The sequence below is a fragment of the Gymnogyps californianus genome, chromosome 15 (genome assembly GCF_018139145.2).
Source record: "Gymnogyps californianus isolate 813 chromosome 15, ASM1813914v2, whole genome shotgun sequence".
NCBI lineage: Eukaryota > Metazoa > Chordata > Aves > Accipitriformes > Cathartidae > Gymnogyps > Gymnogyps californianus.
The window spans coordinates 9,772,164-9,786,288 of record NC_059485.1 but is presented as its reverse complement, the minus strand read 5'-3'; positions in this window follow the sequence as shown (position 1 = coordinate 9,786,288).

Sequence of the window (14,125 nt, the reverse complement as noted above, 5' to 3'; positions counted from 1 at the left end):
GAAACTCCCGTTGCCTTCCGTGGGAAGGGCCATACTCTGAAGTAAAAAAATAAATTCTCTTTTTCCCCAGGGAGAGCAGCTACCGCTTTAGAAGAATAATTACCACAGTGGAGATAAGCAAGAAAAAAACTGAAGTACTTATTAGTTTCAGGCAGTTTTGAGCATATGATTAAACTGTGGTACAAGTTGTTTGTCAATTTTTGCTCTGCAATTCTTTTTAATTCCACTTCTTTCCACGTGCCAGTGTTTAAAATGTCAGCCTTTACTTTGAATATCGTTGCTCTTTTCGTCTTGGCTCACCACTGCCTTGATGCAGCTTGCAATAAGGGAACACAGGGCTTTTTTTTTTTTCCCATGTTGCAACGTAGTGGAGAGAGGCTTAAACTTTTCAGACAGATTTTTTGACTCCTTAAAGGCAGAATGCTGTCAGTCACAAAAACTACGGCATGTCTCACTGTAGAAACATTATGTGCATGTTTGTACTTCTTTAAAAACGTTTAGGACAGAGAAAGATCAAATGCTGCATCAATTGTCACCGACTTTTTTTTGGCTGACACATATAAAAGCATTATGAACCCAAAAAGAAGAGCAGAAGAAGTTTCATAGGAGGGTTCGCTAATACTATTGATTTTTACATGGAAAAATGCCTTTTTTTTCCCCCACATGCTTTAGTGGCAGACTGTAGCACAAAGCCATAACATAGATGTGCTTGCCTTGCACACTCATACATATACATGCATTTAAGTACCTTTTACACTGTTGCATGAAGGCGTTTAGATTACATTCTCCCAGCACAAATATTCGCTAAGCAAACACAGCTCTAACCCAAAGAATATGATGGATTTGAAACAGCAGACAGGTGGTTATTGTAAAATCTAATTTCAACTCTGCATATGGCTGATGCTCTGATTAAGCTCTGCTTCTACAGCACTCAGAATAAACAGACCCATTTGACATGATGACAACATAACCTTTGGATGTCCTTTACTGTGCACACTCTGTGTCTGATAAGACACATTCCATACTTCCCACATGTAATGGCTGCAATGCAGATGGCTTGCAAATGCAAAATTTCTACGCACAAAACAAGGAAATTAACACTGCTTTTGCAGAATATGATTTTATAATAGATTTCTATTCTTACTGATATTAATACACATTGGGAATAACAGCAGCTACATCCAGATCATGTGCTTGAATCATTACAACCAGCCCAGCAAGTAGTAAAATCTACCTCCAGCACAGCAAATCAGTTCAGCAGCTTCTCAGACAAACCAGAACCAGGGCTGTTCGTATTCAAAATGCCATGCCTGCATGTGTCTTCCAAACCCTAGTCAAAGACTTTCAGCTGCTTCATGCCTTAAAGTTAGGAGAGGAGAGCATCACTCTGAAAAAGCGGAGAAAGAAAGGAAAGAAATCTGATGGCCATTTCAAAGGATTTTCATTTGAATCCTCCTAAAGTGACTGGCAGTGCTTTCTGCTGCAAGGGGAAAAGTGAGGAGAAAAGTGGCGGTGCAAGATAAGATGAGATGTCTTACTCTGCTGTTCATACGCCAAATCCTTATCATCATCACTTGAGCCTGCTGGAATAGCCGGCTACCACTCTGCCTAAAAATAAGCTTCTTATCTCCAGATGTTTTTATAAATGGCAAGCCATTGTAGCTGGTGCTTCCCCACTGCTGTTGGCAGCCCATAAAGGTCCAGCTTCTCTCATCATTACAGGATTAACTTCATTCCCCCACAGCATCATCCCTCCAATGAAGGCATCTTCGATTCACTCTTCCAGAGCCATCTCTAGCAACATGTTTGTTTCCTTCCAGGTTTCATGGAAATGCAGTTTCCCTCTGTGGTTTTTCAGGCCTTTTTCTGCCTTGGGTATGTACCCTGCAGAGGCAAGTCCATGAGGTTTTATTCAACAAGTACTGGGCAACCAGGAGCAGGACTGTCCCTACAGCCTGCACCCGGGAGAGACAAAGGGCCAGTGGGCACTGACGCAGAGACCCCAAGCAGTGGAGTGGGACACAGGGCAGAGAACTGGGTAAATACCCCTATTTGGGAGTGCAGGCCAGGCTCTGAGAAGCAGATCTACCCCAGCTGTCGAAGTAGAAAGCAGCAAACTCTACTCACCTGCCTTTACCCCCAGCTGCATCCCAGCAGAGACCCGACACGCGGTGGGGGTGAGGGGGATGGTTTGCTGTGGGGCAGGACAGCTCTGCCTTGCTCACCCCATACCTCACAGTCTTTCGGCAGCAAGGATTAGCTTTGACTTTGCCATAGGAACCCGTATTTATTCTAGCTCTAGGACTGCCTCAGTGTCAGGGTCTGTGTCGTGCTTTGTTACAAGTGCAGAAAACGGCTGAAGTGACCCGGGCTGAGCTCTGCTTCCTGCTGATGGCAAACATGCAAGCTAAACCCTGCCGGCTGCTGCCCAAGCTCGTGTGCTGATCCCTTCAATCCCTTCTCCCAAATTCCCACGTAGCCGCATGCCCAGACAGCTTTGTTTGGAGTAGGGAAAGGTTATCCCCTTCTCCCAGATCATTCCTGGTGCGCTCCAGGGATCAGCAAGAAGCCTGGGCCCCCAGCACCTCCGTCCCAAGATCTGGCCCCTTGAGGCACACGAGGGTCATAGCAGCCGGTCTTGTGCCAGCGATGATGCACTTTCCAGCAGGAACTGGGCTGATATCAGTGTGAGAGACACAGATTCCAGCTAGTGACAAAAGGGGAAGGTGCTACAACCCATTTCCATGACTCATCCAGCCTTTGGTCTCAACTGCCTCTAAATTAGCCCATCAACTCCCTGGACACCTGTGAATCTGCCTGATTTGAAGCCAAGATACCATTTCCCAGGCTTCTGCATTTTCAGTAGCCAACTGTTCTTTAGATTTCATTGCATTCCCCTCCTCCTTCTCTGCAATTTTCCTAAGCTCTTATCCCTTTCTGGTTTGGTGTTACCTACCCAGGGATCTCCCTCTTGTCACATCTCCCGTACTTGACTCACGCCTGTAGCTGGGAGGAAACTGCCGGCGCTCCCCCGGCTTGTCGCTGTGCCCTGGAAAGCACTCCTCTGCTTCACTTCAGAAAGCCTCTGCTGATGCTGCATCTTCTGCTGCGCATCTGGGTTATTAACCAGCCACCTGGCAGCTCCCTAATTGGCAATATCAGTAAAAGCACATTTTTCTCTTTTCTTAAGTCTCCAGATAAAGTGGGTAAATTTGATCTAAAATCCTCAGATCCTCATTGCCTCATATAATTTATAATGGCCTTGCTTATGCCATAAAAATTACAGCTACTCTCTTGCACTCACACACTTTCTATTTTGCCTTTAACACACGTTCTGGCAGGGAACTGAATGACGCAGCATAATCTACTAAAGCTATTTCTATAGTAAACAGAGATAAAAACCACAGCCAAAGGGCACGCAGCCTCCAAGGAAGCAGGCACCACGTATTATTGTATCAAGCACTCGAATCCAAGTTCCTGCTCAAAGGAAACCTGTCCCCGGAGGCAGCCGTCACCGCCCAGTTAAGTCGTGCTCCGTTCCAGCACGCTGACCACGTCTCAGCACTAGTCCCGTCGTAGCAGAGCCCTCGGTGGCTTCACGTGGTGTCACTACTTGCGAGCCAAGTGTCATCAGCTGATGGTGTTGAAGGCAAATGGTGACTGCTAGGTCACATGTGTAAATATGAATTTGAGGTCATGTTCTTTCGAAGACCGAGTTTTGCAATAAAGACAGGACCTCTGTGGCCTGTGACTCGCTTGCTCGCAGGGTCCCCCCTGACTCAGTGCAATTTCAGCAGCAGGAGAGTCCGCCAGAGAAGGCACAGCGCTGCCAGGACTCTTCTGCTTTGGAACTCACTCCTTGCATTGAGGCCAAAAAAGCTTGGATACGGTACGCTTTGGGTCACACTAAAAAGCCCAGAGTATTTTCAGACTTCCGAGGAGAGACCATTGTATTTATAGGGAAGTTCAGTTTTTCAGTTGCTTTTGTAATTCATTTTGTTTACGACTGGTTTATTCAAGCCGTAGGGCTGAGGAGTTAGCTGCTAGATTTCTTTTCCAGGCTCACATTTCTAACTGTTTGCAGACATAAGACAGAGCTATTTTTGTAATATAAATCATTACAGAGAGAATATCTCACAGTCCCCACTGAAGCAAATTCCTAAGGCAGCGAGCTCTATTTTTAAAGAGATTTTCTACTTAGTATTTGTTTAATCTAATGACTGAGAAATGAGCAACATCAGCCTTTCTGAAGCCGAGAAGGAGTATCCCCATTTCTCAGGAAGACAAATTCAGCAGAATGAGAGTCAGTCCTACCAAGAGGAGCTGTATGGGAGCTGCAGACGCGGCTTCCCAAGCCCGGGGAGATGCAGTGTGACCCCAGCGAGGGGGGCTGAGCAAATCCGGGACAGAACCCAGGTCTCCAAAGTGACACAACTTCAGAGATAAAGATACTCTAGATACTTCCAGTGCCCACCTTAAAAAGTAAGAGGATATCTTCTAAAAAGGTCAGAGTGTGGGATTTTATACAATAAGACAAACTCAGTCTCACACTCGCTCAAGGTCATCTCTCAGACTCAAGGATAAAATTGTAAGATAAATGCTGAGAGCTTTTGTTGTGTTACAAACTCACAGATGACTTATTTTAGAAGAACAGTCTCGTTCCCTGGAAGCTGTTTGAATAACTGTGCTACGACTCTTCCCATTTGATTCACACTAATATAATAAGTCACAATTTTAAATATTCCGTTCCTATTCATATAAACATTAAAAACTGTATCAAACCTAGAAAGAGGACGAGGAGGAATTGGCATTTATGGTTTTCTCCTTTCCACCAGTGGCCTAAAGACATAAGTTAACACAGAAACAGATGTGGTCAAGCACACTTTCTTCAACTAAATCAGCAAGGCTCTATAACTGAGCCCTGGGGCTGTGCAGCTGTAAAATGTAGCAAAAGTTATCCAAAAACATTTAAATATGGCTGCTAAGAGAAAAGCTTTCAAATTATGAAACAAATGACCAAAACAGAAAAATAGAGATTGCTTAAAGCTTTTGGAAAAAAACAGCATCAACAGCAATAAAACCCACTTCTGAGCTGCGAAGGAACAGCTACGGGAATGAGTTTAGGATCATTCAGCTGCAAATACCAAATCATCATTTGCAAAAACATGCCCATGTCGACTTCAGAATTCAACAGGTTCAAAAGGGCAGGACTATTTTTATTAAAAAAGGCTCTGTTTCCAGTCGTCCCCTCACAGCAGCAGAGACCGTTACATCTGGTTTTCGCATCTCATTAAGCAGATGTGCAAAATACTGTATCATGCAGTAGAGCTAAACTTGGTGGGTTAAAGGGGTAATTTGCATTCTAAAGCACTGCAGTGCTGTAGCTGAGAAATAAATGGAATTACTGAATATTTCTGCCCCGTAGGGACCTCAGTTTCACCCGTTTGTTTCTGTTGTTCGATTCTTTTTCCCTCCTCCCCATTCCTATGCATTTACCCTGTGGTGGTTTCACTAGGACGCAGCTCTGCTGAAGAGGGAGCCTGCAAATCCAGCTAAATGCAACCAATATAAATGGACCAAGTCCTTTCCGAATTAAAATTTCCTTCTCACGAGGAATGTCTTCTCTGGACATTAATGGAAACCAAAATCACTGCACACAGCAACACATAGTGTGCCCTGCACCATTCAGATTCAGAGCCGTACTTGGAAGGCAAACCTGTCTTCATCACAGACCGAACCAACCTCATATGCAGAAGTCTGCTCAAATCCAGGTGATAAAGTTCCTGCTTGCTGCCGGGCATTCCCCTGGGTGTCTGACTGAAGAAACCTGTTCTTATAGATTAGATGGTAACACATTTGATCTCGGGCTTGCTCCCTATATTACGTAGGTAGCAGCACGTTATGTTCCTCCCCCATATTGTGCCCAGTAACTTGCAGTTGATCAAGCGATGCCGTCAGGGAAGATGTCTCTGTTCCTGAGCAATGTCCTCGTGTGGGTCCAGGCCTATCTGCCACCTCATCCCACTGTGCCAATAGCTCAACCTGTATCACCTGCCATCACAGGTGACAAACTGCATGCCCACTGACCTCAAAAAAGCAGTTTATATGAGTGAAGACTGCATTAGCCCCTTCCCAAAGGAGGAAGGTTACTTGTCCTCCTCCCTGCAGCATCCCTTTTACAGTGTGGGACCAGGGACCTCGTTAGCAACACAAAAAAGTTTCCAAGCAGAAAAGGGAAAAAAGTAAATCCGATCTCATCCTGGCTTCCTCCCCCACTGGAAGAATCAGAGCGGCTGTGGCCAGCGCATGATCGTCATCTTGTCCCCATTCCACCAGGATGCCATTAAAAGGTTATGAAAATACTGCGCGGGAGGGAGAAGGAAGTTATCCATCTGCTCCCTTCGCTGCACGGGCCTGCCTCCTCTGCAAGCCCGGACCCATCACAGAGGGGGAAAATCTGCTGAAGACAAACCCTAGTTGCTCTCGAGGGGCAAAGATGTGCCAGAGCAGCCAGGACAGCATATCCCAGTATGTGCAGGCTCCTGTGTTCAATCAGAGCAGCACATTATCCACCCAAAATTAACCTTCTGCTCTGCAACTCACAAGTTTCCAGGGCAGCTGTGTTTGTTAACCACTGAGAGCAAGAATTTTTATTCAAATAAAATACCTGTGCACTAAATACCTGTGCACTTCACATGCAGCTACTCCAATGGCAGTCAGGCAAATAGATACTCAAACTGTTGCGCTGCCAGAGCCCTTTGATAGGAAAGTCTCATTATAAAGGTCTTTATCAGCTGAAGAGATGAATTTCACCACCGAAAGAGCCCTTTTTCAGGTAGCGGACATCGTACCCCTCCAGCTGCCAGAGATGGGTGAACAGCGCTTTCACCAGCCGACATTTCAGAAGGCAGAACACAGTGCCCAAACCACATCTTCTTCCACAAAAGCTACAAGCCCTGAAAGCTTTGGCTGAAGAAGTTCATGCAAATCCCAGAGTTAGCCCTCAGAAAAGCTGTCATGTTTTCCATTGAGGGCTGACGCTTCCAGTTAGTCGCCATCTTCTCCAAGGTGATGCACCTGCCCCTCCTTGCAGTGTAGCTGCTGCATTCCCTACTTTCCCCTTTCTCCCACCATCTCCCCTCCAGCTTGTCTACACGGATGTTTCTGTTGTCGCTCTAAGTTGGATACAAATTTCATCCCACAGCATCTCATTATAATTAGCTCTTAATTGCCACTTAACACAGGGATCCTTTTGGAAGACCATAACGATTCTTCCTTGAGGAACTGAGTGTTGAAAGCTCGTTATGTGCCCCTATAAACGTTTTGGGTAATGAGAATGATTTCAAGAGGCAAATTTAAAACACTGCTGCTCACACAAGCTCTGCACACAAGATTTGTATGGTTTCTTGGAGCACTAGTAGCATTTCCAAGGAGCAAACCACAGAAGTCAGTGTGTTTCTACCAGCCTCCCTCCCTGTGGCACCCACCATGTCTTTATACTGAAACTGCGAACACCTTAAGGAGCACCTGTAAAATGCGAGGGGTAAATGTCATGGTAAAGTTGCATTGCCGCTGCTCTGCTGGAATTGGTGCGCTCAGCCAGGTGCAGGACATCACGAAGACTCTGCACGTCAAGGTAGACAGCCACTCGAGCCAAGAGATAAGGAGACTGTTAGAAGAAACTCATCCTTAGGCATATACAAAGCTTTGGCCAAGACTTGCTTTGTTCCTGAACAAGTTAGACTCTTGCAAGATTTGAAAACGGACAATTTGCCGAATTCTTAACAAGATCTCCTGCGTTCTTGCAGCAGAAGTTACAACTGAGTGCCAGTCCACTTTATTTAGTAACCTACCTGCCAGGGCAGCAGTGAGGAGATAGAGGACTGATGCTGTCTTACCAGGTAATGCCTCATACGCACCGTGCCTCTTAAACCAGCCGTCCTGCCAACAGGCAGTTTAACGTCCGTTTGCAGCACCCTGGAAGACACCACACTGAAATAAAAGGGGAGAAATGGGTTTACTGGTTTGTTGGAGTCTACTGCTGCTGTTCTCCCCCCCCCCCCTTTTTTTTTTTTATATTCAGGAGATGTCATTAGTTTTGGTAGGGTCTGAATGGCTGCTGAGCTCAAGTAGCTTCTGGTAAAACACTTACAGGCTCTGTACAGAAATACCTTTTTGGAGAAGTGCCCGTGATTCACAATCCTTATGACTAGCAAGTCTCTCCTTTTTGAAACACACTTAAACAAGCCTCCAAGGGTATATGACAAAATGAGATGCTCAGAAGACACACTAATGCCCCCATACAACCACCTCTTTGGCGGCAGCAGCCCCTCCACCAGCGGACAGGCTTGGAGCTGAGAACTGCATGAAATACCAGCTCGAGGAAGACCCTGAACGACACCTCCATGCAGAAGCCAAGCCTGCACAATCTATTTAAAATGAAGTAAAAGTCTGTAATGTGCCTGTTAATTCGCTGATGTTTGTATGCCTAAACGTGGTCCTAGGAGGAGAACTTCCAAGAAGCAGCAAGAATATATTCCTAAATGCATTGCACAGCGCCGAGAAGTCTTTTGCAACAGAAATAGAGGAATGACTCATTTCCTCTGTAGCTGCTGCTCTGGCGCTTCACTTGCACAGGCAGTGGAGCGGCTCCCCGTGCCATGCCAGCAGGAATTGGGAAACTCAAGAACAGTTTCCAGCATGCGTAAACCTAGCTGAATTTCAACCAGGACTTGTCTTTAAAACCAGTGATCCCAGATTGTCATCTGGGATAGCACAGGAGACAGATTCGCAAACCGTTCCCGAACACTCCCTCCCTCAATGGGAGTATTGTATTTCAGCATTTTAATTTTGCACAGAATAAAACGTTGGAAGAGCGAGTTACCCTCTCCCTTGCCCTCCCCTGAAGCATGGCTACTAAGTTTTGCCAGTGAATTCAGCTCTAAGTTTCTCTTCTCGCCTACTTGAAACTGGAAAGGAGCGGACTGAAATAGCAGTGGAGAAGTGGGCTATCTTGTTGGATTTTCCTACTGTTCTTCCTCCGTTTCTATAGCTAGCGGGTTTCTATCAGTACAGCGAGACTCTTCAAAGCAACTCTTCCACTTTCTCCACTCAGAGTCCCTCATAAGGGTAATTTTTCTTCTTTAATTTGATAGCTAGTAACCTTCACAGCATAATCCCCATCACTCCTGTCTTCTTGATTCTTTAACTCCCCCCTTTTTTTTTTCCCCGCCCAGATTATTTTATGGACTCTGTGGCAGGGATAGAAGCTACAGAGGATCACGAGTATCATGAAAACACTAGCAAACCCTTATTACATCCAGTCCAGCCCAGAGAACGGAGTATTCTCTATGCAGCTTTGGTCCTGGTTTTGGGGGGGGGGGGGGGGGGGGGGGGCGGGGATTCCCAGGGGTCCCAAGGAATGCTGCCTGTAACTTGAGTGCACAGAAAACAGAAACTTTCTGAGTCTCTGAATCAGCATTGCTATCCTTTAAGAGGAAAAAAATAAGGTTTCCTTAACACAGAAGACTGGTACACGATGACATTTGATGCATATGCGTTTGTAACAACCTTTAAGAGTTTTGCGTGTAAATGGTTATTTGAATCCTAACAGACTGTCGCACAGATACAGACCATACGTTATCTATAGCTGTGCTGCTGATCGAGTATTATGGTGCTTTGAATCTCTTATAAAGCACTTGCAAATATGCCAATTCTTGGTTACATATTTAAAATAGGACACTGCAGGCACACACACGAGAGCACAGGTAGTCTCTTAATTAGGCATACCATATGTTTGAGAAACCCACAATGGTAATATAATGTACAGGCAGCTCTATCTACGGTCAGCCCTCCGTATCCTGCTTGCTTTAGAGTTGTGAGCTACTCAGACCCCTGGAGTAAGCAGAGCGCTGTGCTCTGAAGCATCAGCAAGCACTGAAGGCGAATCCACATGCTTAAAGGGGTGCAGGTCCTTGCCCCTACGTCGACCACCAGCTTCTCAGTGCTGTTGGCCCAATGAAAGTGGGGCTGGCTGCTTTTGTGCCAGCTACTCAAATTAATTATCATCAGTCAGAACGTCACTTACCTCAGGGAAGACTCAGCAGGCAGACATTTAAAGAGGTGACACAGGAAATAAACCAGCCTAGAAAAGCAAATTTCTCACGTCTGAACTCTTTTGGAGCCTTATGAAAGTGGAATGCACAAATAAGTCCCTTCCCCTTCAGGCAGCTTTAACTTACATTAGCAGTACTTAATCAGCAATTCACTACCGACCTTGGCTGCATTACAAGGGAGGTATTTGCCCAGGGATGGAAAGATTTTAAACAATTTATCCAATGAGTTGGATGCAAACAGTCTCTTCTTTAAACACTAAGCATGCAAGTCCTTAGGCCAGTTAACTTTTTGTTAACAGATTTATCGCAAAAGGAAACTCTATGTTTCTTTAATGATTTTCTGCTGAATAGAAGCTCAGGCTTCAAACAGAGAAATACTTCAGAGCAAGGAATGAATGGAGATCAGAGGATGGTTATTGCTTTTAAAGGAAGCCATTAATAAGAGATAATGTTATAAAGAGGTAAAGATGTAAATACACTTCCTCCACGCTGACTTGGGTGACAGAGTGTTGACATTAAAGGAATGACATTGTTCCAGTCTTTACCAGCAAGAAGTCCGTTAGCCAGCTGGGCTGCCTCAGTGCCGTACCAACGACTCCTGCCCCTCTTACAGAAGCGGCTCTCTGCAAGGTAAGAGGCAGGCACACAAAGATCTGGAGATAGTTATTTTCAGCCTAGCTTTGATTTAATGATTAAAAAGCTAGGGGTCTTGCTGTTATTTCATTCTTTAATAGGGAAGATCAGCACGAGCTGTGAGTGTATAGTTCTGGCATCTTACCAAAGACTAATAAAGGACAGGTAACTTGCTGGCCCATCCACAAAACTCCTGCTGGCTTCAGCAGGACTTTTTCCATATTTAATGAAGTGCGACCTACACGGTTTGGATGTGTCTGTACATGCCACGCTGAAAAGCTCATACAGATACTGTGAAATGAAGATGAAGTCCTAGCTCTCCATTAAGCACCAGAAAAAGCGGTTTTTATGCAGTGACCTGAAACAGGAGCCAGGGAAACAAGAACTGAATCCTTCTTAACCTCTGAGCCAGACAGCCACAAACCCCAACGTGCTCCATTTCAAAAGTCAGCAACACCACAGATGGTGCCAGCCGTGCTCTAGTCTCTCTCCTGGCTCTCCTCCTGTATCCTTCTGCACAACTCCCAAGGCGTGGACTTCCTGCTTTCCCATGGCTTTGCCACTTTAGTAGTCTCCTCCTAAAGAGCACATAAACCTGCCGATCACAGTTTTGTGGCTGCAGGTAGCTTTTACTGCAAAAAGATAACAAGGAATTTAAATCTTGAGGCATAGATGCTTTAAAACAGCTGTTTATTACTACAGTGAAATATTAAAACAAAACCACCAACTTTTTATGGAAACAATAAAAGTGCAAATGTATTTTGATATTAAATAGGAAATGAATTTATAAACGTTTCATTAAAATGGGCTGACACTTTGAGCCTATAAACATTTTTTTTTTTTTTAAACAATAGCAGCTGAACACTTTAGTTTAATCTTTGGTCTGATCATTAACCAGCAAAAAATATTTGTACCAAGAATGTCCATTGCAAACAGACACTTAAAATTTACATTACTCTGCAGAGACTTGAAATCAAAGAGGAATGTTTTCGAGATATTTAGTCAGATAAGAAATAATGATGTCTTTGAGAAATACACAGCATTTTTCAATACAAAATGAAGTCACATATGCATTTTGGTGCCGTAAATAAACTTATTCTCTTGCAGGTGTGACTCCTCCTCCCAATCAATGTTCAATAAAAACAACTTCATTTGCACAGAGTCTTTGCAAAATTAGGTTGCAGATAAAGAGAACCAAGAACCCACATTAGTGCTAAATAACGCACTCTTTCTTCTATGTTTGTGTTTCAGCTTACACACAGAGAGGCAACCATGCTGAATCTATGATACATTACGATACAGTTACGATCTTAACAAATACGTATTCATAACCTTGTTCTGTGTACAGTATCCATGGGCTGGGAGAAGAGGGAGAAGGCAAAAGGCCCATGGGATTAGTCATGTAGGTCGAGTTCTCTGTACACCTCCTTGCAGATACGGCCCTACAATAGTTCCAGCACGCTGCAGGTACCAGTGCTGTCACATTTGTTGTGGAATAAGATGAATACCATAACAGAACCCAACTTTTATCAGCTCCTTTTGTCAATTGTATTCATGAATGCATGCTTTATAGCAGATAAAGAAAATACACTTAGCATCTCAGTTGTACAACAGAGCCACGAGTTAGTCTAAGAGATTTTCTCAGACCTCCCACCAGCTGCAGGCACATTGCCTTACTGGCAGGAAGCCCCCTCTCCTCAAGAAAGCTTGCCCAAGCCTAAGGTTAAAGCAAATGCATACATTTTCTGCCATCACCAGCCATCACAAACTCAAAAATGCCTTGCTGAGCAAAAACTCGCACTGAAGATCTGCCTACAGGGCTGATAAACTGAGGGTTTGCCTCATTGTTCAGCCCTGACAGATTCAACCACTTTGGAAATATTGTCAAAGCAAAACCCACTTAAATCTTTTTTTCCCTACTCTCCAAATCCACCTTGCTGTCAATAGCTCTCCTCCAATTTTATCCCCATGTCCTTTGGCTTGTTTGCAGTGCGTCTTCACTGAGAGTTTACCATCATTCTCACTCACCCCTCAGCCCAACTTTTGTTTTCTAAACTATTTATATTCTCCACTATCTCTCCCTGTCATGCATTTCCTGATGTAACTGTCTTTTCCTGGCATTACTACATTTTCGTGAGAAAGTCCTTACCAAGTCTATTACAGATTTCCATGTGTTGCAGCAATGCTAAATACACACTAAATGTGCATCCCTTTTCAGAGAAAAGATCACTTTTCAGAGACAGGGATGCAGTGATGTAAACAAACTGACAGCTGACTGAAGTGGTTATGATGCCAGAATTAACAGCTAAAGGGTTTTTATGTCATGAATTCAGGCAGCCACAATACCCTGGGCTGGTCATCTAGTCCTTCTTTGGGCAAAAGATTCAATGGCATCAGTTGCAGAACTGCATCTTATTTTAAATGCCATGTAGCACAAGTCTGCAAAAATAGTACATATCATGGTTTACTACCAAAAAAAAAAAAAAAAAAATCAAAACACCAAGGTAGCTCACTTAGCCTTAAATACCATGTGCAAAGAACATTTGATCAATACTACCTATAAATACACTATTTGTATTTGTAGAAAGAAGCACAGTGCTTCATGTATAAAAATAACCCCACTGGCGGGTGTGACCTAGGCTATAATTACCTGAAAATAAGACTGCAAGAGCAGTTAAAAAAATAGACAGAAGTAGGCAAACATCTGCCTAGGGAGTGTTTCCATTTAGAAAAATAGATTTTTATAAAGCTTCATAGGTTTTGAAAATGTTTGTTTTGTGCTCTGATGCATAGAACTGTGAATAAAGCACACCGGTATCTCTATGTACACCAGGGAGAGGAGGACTATATTAGTAACTTCAAGTTATCCTAAAGCTTCTCAGAAGTTACATTTGGTCATTTGTAATTCATTTCAGACTGCTCACCTAGGACACAGTATAGCGGGTAATAAGGCACACGCTCAGCTTCCTGAGCGCCAGCAATTCAGCAACACATTTTGGGTCTTAATACATCAAATACTTGAGCAGGTGACCCAATAAAGCAAGGATTTGAAATTCTGAGTTTGCTGACACTCTGGGACACATCAGGTTCCCGTACACCAGGTACCTGTACCGGGAGCTAAGGACACTTGCAGAGCTGGCTGCATTACAACTCGCCAGGTTATTCCAGCGACTGGGACATAACCAGGCAAGAAGTGGAAATTATCTGGCTGATGTTTATGTTTAGAGGACACCAGAATCCATAGCCTAAGACTACCACTGTACCATGAATCAGTGCTAAATAATTCTGAAGTACCCTGAAATATTTCACTTCCTCCTCCCTGCAATAAGATAACGATTTGCTATAGCACAGCACTAGAAAATCCCGTCAGGTTATTT